This window comes from Egretta garzetta, unplaced genomic scaffold (genome assembly GCF_000687185.1).
Source record: "Egretta garzetta isolate BGI_Z169 unplaced genomic scaffold, ASM68718v1 scaffold729, whole genome shotgun sequence".
Classification (NCBI taxonomy): domain Eukaryota; kingdom Metazoa; phylum Chordata; class Aves; order Pelecaniformes; family Ardeidae; genus Egretta; species Egretta garzetta.
The window spans coordinates 44298-52810 of NW_009260761.1; positions in this window are offsets into that span (position 1 = coordinate 44298).

An 8513-nucleotide genomic window follows, 5' to 3' on the forward strand; every position below is an offset into this window, starting at 1 on the left:
AGCGTCATATCCAGCAGGCCTGCTCTGCTCGGGTGTTAATTGTGTCTAGAAGCGCTCCCAGCCACCCCGTGTCACTGCCCAGGGAGAGGCGATCTCTACCCTGGAAAGCTTTTACCTAATTAGACAAGACAGATAGGGAGGGAGGCGGAAAGAAGGAAGTGGCAAAATGGTTTGCCCAGGGCCACGTGTCAGCTGAGTCGCAGCAGCGGGACGTGAAGCCAGGTCTCGTGATGCTGGTGCTGTGGGTCCACGTTACCTCCATGGCAGGGCTCTGGCACAGCGTTGTGCTGGATCCGTCCCGGGGCCAGGCTCCCTCCAGCTCACCCATCCCCTCCTGACACAGACCCTGGCTCAGCAGGGAAAGCCTGGCCTGGCTGGGGGGGGGGGGGGGGGTGAATGAGGGGTATGTGGTCCTGGAGGCAGGGGCAGGCAGGCACGGTAGCTGGTGCCCGTGATGAACATGTGCAGCCATGGAGGTAACGTGGTGTGCCAGTCCCGTGTGCCTGCGGGTGGGTTCCCCTTGTCCAGAGAGACTGTGGCATCGACTGCTAAGCCTGGGGCCACCTCTCTGAGGATGTAGAGGCTGATGCTGTGTCAGTCACCAGAGAGAGAAGACCAGAGGTCAGGCTCTGCTCAGGGCACTGGTCCCATCATACTCTGTCCCCAGCTAAAGTGGAATTGGCCATGGGACAAGGGCAAACTTTGGACTGACACCAAAACCATCCCCCTGATACCCGCATTGCCTTAAGCATGGCTCCAAAGTAAAATGAAACCAGACATACGCTTCTCTGTACGCTGTGGGACACGTCCTTCCAGGTCAGCGAGACCCCTCAGCCCTGCCCTGACCTCGCACCGACCAAGGCTCTACCCTGTATCATCCAGTTTTGATGCAGAGCTGAGAGATTTGAGTGACAGGACATGCAAAGAGGCCAGTCTGGGCTAGGGCCCTTCTCGCTGAGCTGTTTTATTCTGCTACCCATGATTATTTGGGGTACATCAAGATCTTTAGTTATACATCCTGGCAGAACGCTTTATATCTCATGTTGATTGCAAGTTCTTTAAACAGCAAGCCAAGGTCTTGCAAAGGAGGGGAAGGGCAGGGGTGACAGAAAATGGCCCTTAACTGTGAGACACCAAGTGGAAGAAAGATCCTTATTTCAGCTCTTTCAGCAGGCAGAGTTTCCTCTAGGTGCCAACAACCATTTGGGAGCTGCTTGTGGCTCCCCAGAGCCCTGAAGCATGAATGGGACAGGAGGTAAGTTAGGAACGAGGTGCTTCCAGTGACCTGGGAGGACCACGGCTACTGGGCTTCAGGGTCAGCCTGGTCTGCAAGCCATTTTGGTGCACGCATGCTCACACGTTATTGCTCACAGGCTTACATTAGTGGGACTGGTTTCACCCCATTCAGCTATTTCTGATGTTGGGGATCACCTGACTTTTTTGTTCACAGACTTTATTAATTGAGGAAAGTCAGCTGGGGCGAGCGGCGAGGTGTTTCACCTTTCTCCTTGATTAGATGAGCCAGTCCCATGCAATTAAGCAGCGTAGCTCAAGGCAACAGAAGCCATTATCGCTGGGCTCCTCTGCTCTGCTTGAACTCTGTTATCCATGCTACAAATGTCAGAGAAAGAAAATATTTCCTTCTCTCCCCGGCGTCTCCCTGGCGCTGGCTGAGCGGCAGGTGCATATCTGAGATACCTGTGTGTGCATCTATCTGATCACCCTCTCTCCCCACTTCAGGCTGCCTAATTTGAGGTGGCGGTGGGAGTTGGTCTCACAAGAGAGCAAGAACACCCGACCAGGTGAGACTCTCAGCCCTCCTTGGGGGAAAACCTCTTTGGTTTGGCACCCTTCCTACATTGCAGGGAGAAAGCTCAGCGCTGCTGAGGGCATCATGCAAAACTCTTCACCTGCCCCTTAGGAAACAACAAGGGTTGAGGAGGAGCCTTCCTCTGAGCGCCTCTGTTCTTCTCCATCCTTCTCCACCCTTCTCCACCACACCTGTGCTGGGCCTGCACCAGAGGAGAGGCGATACCTGGGGAAAGCATGAAAAACACCCCACTTTTGGGGGAATCCCATGACTTTATATCTGAGCCTGAGCATGGCGCGTGCTATGGGGTTGGGAGGTGCTTTGCAGACGGGCATAAATGTTGCAAGGACTATTCTCGTCCGGTTACAAATGTTCATGCTGCAGCCCTGCTCCCCCTTATTGGGCAAAAATACGTAACATTCAAAGGTGAACACACACAAGCACAAGCATACGTGTATGTACGTACCTACATACACGTGCAATGCACAGAACTGATCCTTCTGTATAGCTCCAAATGCAACCGATGCTTGAGGTCCAGGGTGTACTCACTACTGTCCAAAACCACAGACCGTCTCCTCCTTCACAGCTGGCCCCTGATGATTTCCTACCTATCTACCCAGATGTCACTAAGCATTGCTCTGTTCCTCAGACGTGTTCCCAGGTTGTACCTCGTTGTGGGTTTTCACATTTGGGTGCTATTATCATCCATTCATGCATTAATGAAGACAATTAAAGGCCTGTTTTTGAAAATAAATCTCTTTCCAGTGAAGATGCCTCTAATCCATCTTGCTGGTTAGAAAATCCTCAGTGTCTGCTGTCACAACAACAGCCGTGTTATGGCCCCACGGTTGCCTCCAGCCAAACAGCCGAAGAAGGTATCCCAAGCTCTCTGGGTAGCCCGGAAAGGGATGTTGGAACCTCCATTGCACTTCAAGCACCACTTTAGCTACGGGCTGTGAAGCGGCCCTGCAGGAGACATTGGTGTGTATCACAGCATCTGGAATGTGTGCTGCTTGGGCCAGCACAGCAGAGCTGGGGAGTCAGAGCATGGAGGGCAGAGCCCAAACCCAGGAGAGAAAGAGTATCCAGAGAGGTAAACCAATCCAGCTTGTACACAGAATGGCAAGGGTTGGAAAGGACATCGGGAGATCACCCAGTCCAACCCTCCTGCTCAAGCAAGGTCACCCAGAGCAGGTTGCACAGGACATAGTCCAGGTGGGCTTTGAATATCTCCAGAGAAGGAGACTCCACAGCCCCCCTGGGCAGCCTGGGCCAGGGCTCTGTCACCCTCAAAGTGAAGAAGTTTTTCCCCATATTCAACTGAAACTTCTTGTGCTTCAGTTTGTGCCCATTGCCCCTTGTCCTGTTGTACTGGAGGCTGAAGCACGTAACCTCCAACAACACAGACTACTGTGGACATAATGGAACTGTGCAGGGAGACCTCTCTTTCTTTTAGGAGACACAAGTCTCATCCCACCACCCCAACTGGGAGAACATCAGAATGAACAGGTTTGGCTCCAAAGTGGGCAGCCACGCAGGATTAGGTAGGAATATGAGCTTTTATCCTTATCACAGAATTACAGAATGGCAAGGGTTGGAAGGGACCTCCAGAGATCACCCAGTCCAACCCTCCTGCTAAAGCAGGTTCACCTAGAGCAGGTTGCACAGGACTTCATCCAGGTGGGCTTTGAATGAAACACCTCTGATTAGAACTGTAGATCTCAGCCCCTTCCCTTGAAGAGATTGCATAGGGTTTAAGAGTGAAGCTGTGGAAATGAGCAATAGAATTTGCTAGCAAATGGAGAAAGCTCCTCTGTGCAGGGAGGAGAGCTTTCTGGTGGGCTTGATCACCTTCTGCAGGAGCAAAGGACCATCACAAGTCTTCCCACCTTCTGTTTTACACATGAGAGCACTTCTTCAGAGATTCTTTCTCTGGCTATGATACCTGGTGAGCAAAAAAAAAACCCCTGCCTGCATCAGCGGCGTACTTCTGCCTGTGGGAGAGGAATGAGGAAAGAAGGAGTCCCATAGGGCAGATGTTAGTCAGACTGCCTCGGGTGCTACGGGGAGGTCTTCAGATACCACCACGATAGGTTCATGTAAGGAAGGGAGCAACTCCAAGGTTGCGTTACTGTGGGCTGGGAGCCACGGTTGCTGGCGTGGAGTCTGGCATTTGGGTAAGAGTCAGCAAAGCGTCAGAAGTGGGAGAAATGTCTGGTCCTATAAAAATGACACATGGACAGGGGGTAGAGAAAGGAGGGCTTCTTCTTATGGAGTGGTGTCAGGAGAGGGCTTCATTTTTCACTCTAGCAGGTGATGCGTCACCCTGGGATGGGCAATGATGGACTCATTTCTGAAGCTGCTCGTCCCCGTGTTCCTGCAGACACAAATATTCCCCCCCAATGCTTTTACAACACAGAGAGGAAAGTGACTTCATGGCATTCCTTTTCTGACTGTTTCTCTGCCATGTGCTTTCTAAACATAGATCTAAAAATCAGAAAGCACCAGGAGAATTACGGGTTTCTACACCCTATTGTGCTTTATAATAATTATAATTATTGTAAATACGGCCCAGACACTGTAATTTTCTGCTCTCCGTTGGGTCTTTCTTTTTCATTTTCTTCTTCTTTTTATGACTGTTTTCTAAGAAAGTTTTCATATGTCACCTTATAGATGGGAAATGGCAGACTCAGCTCTTAAAATAAAAGGAGAGGAGTGGCTTGGGGGGAAGGAGAGAGGGATGAGAAGGGAGTGAGGAGAGAGAAATGCTGTGTAGTCTGTGGTGAGGGCACCAGTGGGGACTATCAGGAGACCTGGTGCTGTACCTCCTCTAATGCTAACCTGCTGTGTGATTATAGGCTCCATCTTTGTACCTATTTTTGGTTGGGGGAGCCTTCTCTTACCTCTTATCTCATTGCTCAGCTCAGCAATTATCTGATCTTAAGTTTAGAGGTGCTGAGCGCTCCTCACATGCAATGTCTGGCTGAAGATCTGGCATAGGTGGTTGAATAAGTGGAGGTTTTGTGGCAATTGTTCAGGTACAGTCCGGAAAACCTGGTTTACGTTGTGGATAGATGCAGGCTATAGAGTCTGGTCCTACGCCCTATGTCTGTCCAGAGCAGAGATGTTGCTGAGAGGTGTCTTCCCGCCCAGGCAACCTGGTCCTATTCTTGTGGACATTAAGGCATGGAGTAGAGTGGAGAGAGCCTGAGAATACAGTATTATCCAGGTTTTGCCCCACCAGGAAATCAGAATGTGACCAGGATATGGACTTAGACAGGTAAGGTGGAAAATACTCCTACACCTCAGAGAACAGACGCAGTTATTGCTACCTGGAGCTTTGCGCAGGAGTGGTGAGGAAAGGAAAGATGCAGTGAACAGCATCAGGGGAAACAAAAGACAAAATATCCAGATGTCCTGAAGTCAGGCAAGAGAGTTTACACTGAATTCAGACTGAACTTAGAGAAAGAATTAGAAAGAAAATGGAAAAAGGTAGGTTAAGGATGGATAAGACCTGGTAAAAGACATGGGGAATATAGCGTGGTGGATAGTAGAAAAACAACAGAAATATCTACCTGATGTAGAGAATAGAAAAGCAGAAGACGGGCAAAGGAGAGGTCACCTGGAATGTGAGTCACTATTTTTAAGTAAGGAACTGAGTTGAAACGTCATCACCAGAAACCCAGCAGAGATTCAGATTGAACTGCAATTAGTTTGTTCAACTTCTGCCCAAACAGGATAGTTGGGTAGTCTCTCTCTGAAAACTGAGGCATCTTCCTCTCCTTGAGAGTCTCCTTGGAGGCTTCCAAAGCAAACCAAAGCAGAGAGAGCTGGTCCCTACCACACGATCAGGGGAACCTTGGTTTTATGTAATTTTAAAGCAAATGGAGGAGTCTTCCTGGGTGATTCTCTAAGAAGAGCGTAAGATTTATAGTGTGGACTAAGGGCTTGAGATGTGTAGGTATTTTTCTGCTAATGAAACGAAAGTTTAGAGATTGCAGCTGGTGATGGGACTCAGGATTTTGGCTTCTAGTTCCAGGCTTGGCAAGTAACTGACTGTAGCCTGGAAATGAAAAGTGGGCTAGTGGAGTTTAATTCCTGCCTTTCCCACTGGCCTACAGCAGCCTACTGAACCACTCTCCTAGGACAGCAACACTGATTTCTTGCCTCACAGAGGGTTTCCCCGATGCTGAAGTCGCTATTTGCAAAGTGCCCAGAAATCTGCTGGGGAAAGGTGATTTGGAGGAACGATGGGTTTATCCCTGGGCCTTCTAGGGCAAGAATTTCTTACAAGAAGGTTTGTGCATTTGCCTCCAGCCATCCATAAATACACTGCTATTGCAGGCAATGCAATAGGCGGAGCAAGCCCTGTGCATTAAAAGGAACAGTTGCCATAGTATTTGGAAATAAGTCAAATCCTCTGCTATCTGCATTTCTTACAAATACCACAGATTCTTTACGTTTGTGCCTCCACCATTCCAAGCTGTTGCTTTGACTTGCTAATAGCTCTGTATTGTAAAAAACCCATGCGTGCTTTTTTTTTTTTTTATGGGACTAACACTCAGATGTTACTTTGTGCCCAGCAAGACAGCAAGAACGTGGAGTCTGCTGGATTCCAGAAGGAAAAGTCTGCAGGGATCCTGGAGGGAAAACTGCCAGCCAGGTATTTATGAAAGAGAGGCGATCTGGTTGGATTCAAGAATGTACTACAAGCTTATCTGGTGTCAATTGACAGTTTCATTGAATTAATTGGAGCTATGCTGATTTATAACTACCGAGCATTTGGCCAAGTCTATATAAACAACTCTAATTAAGCCCCTTTCAAGGCAGCAAGAATTAGTACCAACAGATAAATCTCGGTAAGCTATACGTCTTGGCCAGTTTTCTTCCAAACTTTGCTCTTTCTTGTCACTGTAAAAGGCGTACAGAGCGTTCATGATCCAGGTTCAGCCAGCTCACTTTCCACCTCTCCCAGCTTTGCTGATGCAACTCCTCCAGCCTGTGCTGAGTCACTCATCACCATTAAAACCAAACGGCAAACCTAAGGAGACGAGCGGCCCCACAAAGCCACTGCATCAGGTGGGAGCCAAGGCATGGAGCATGAGGCAAATTCTAACTTGTCCCATGGAGAAATACACAGCAATGGTGTCTGATCACCAAGACCTGCACTCTCAAGTTGGGCTTCGCTGACTTTCCGAGTGATATGCTCAGCAATCACCAAGACTTGAGGAAGAGGGGACTGGCAGAAATGTCAGGGCTGGTACTGAGCAGGCATTTAAGCAGGAAGCTGGGCGAAAAGTGCCCAAGGATCCCTGTGGGCATGCAGATGTAAGGATTTAGCCACTTGGACAGCAAGTGTCGTTTGTGGGCTCACATCACCTTCCCCGCAGACCTGCCCTTGATGTAGGAGCACCAACACTCAGTTGGTGGTTGCCCCAGTGGTGAGTGGAGGATGGCCGATACGTTACACACCAGGCTTCATTGCAAGATCGCCAGAGGGCTGTGCGGCACCCGCTGCTCTTCTCCAGGCCCTGGGTATTGGTTTTGCAAGACTCAACATGGACCCTGGGCTCCAGGGCTGTGCATGTTGCTTAGAGGACTCAAAAAAGGGAGAGCGTGAGGATCTCCAGAGCAGGCAGCTGGCAGTTTAATTTCAGCATGGGTAGGCACAAGGTAATACAACATGAAAGATCAATTTAAACTACTTATGTAACACGACAGGCCCTAAATGAATTATTTCTTACTCAGGAAAACATCAAGGTCCTTTTCAGGCTCCTTGAGGAACAGTGATCGCAATAGCTAGCTAGCACTGGAAAGGTTGTATTGTAATACCTTCCTATGAATCAAAATTATGTCTACATTTGAAACGATGTGCTTGGATTTTGACACGTTCCTGAAAGACATATCTGAAATAGAAGGTATCTAAAGATAGATGATGCAAATTATTAGAAGGCCTAGAAGGATTTCACAAAGAAAAGGTTAGGACCATTAATTTAGTGAGAGGGATGTGACACGGGAATGAAAAGAACAGTGGCAGGGAGAAGGCACATGAGGCCCTGCTATTTATCCTTTATTGAAATACCAGGATGAGAAAGAAAAAGCCCATGACTTAAAATACTGCACCTGAAATACTAATAAAGGAACACGCTGCGTTACGCAATACGCGGCCTGTAGAATTCACTGCTTGAAAATACGACCAGGGCCGAGAGCTTGGGAAGACATTACTCTCACATTTTCCACAGAGGAGCAATAAAAATATCATCCACCCCTACACCAGCTGGGATAAAAACCTACACGTCATCTCGCACGACGATAACGGCCGCGAGCTAGACGAGGAAGCCCATTGCATAACTGTTTTTACTACCTCCCATGACGGATGTGGTGCTGGCAGAGGTGGGCTGCTGGGAGGGACACCGCCAATTCCCCTTGCCATCCCTCCCCTCTCCGCACGTGTCCTTTCATCCAGAGCAGATCCTTTAGCTGCTGACCTCTGCAGCAGCGAATGGGACAGACACCCTCCTCAATGCTCTCAGCAGCGAGGGTTGTGGTTGGGCGTGCGGGGCGTTGTTCGGGTGAGCTGGTTGAAATGAGACGTGCCTCTGGCCTTGGGAGATGTGAAAGCTGGTAGGCATTCACCCGGCTCCCTGCAGGAGCAAAACTCCAGGGGTAGGAGTCAGCAGCAGGGAAGACACCCATCTGCTGC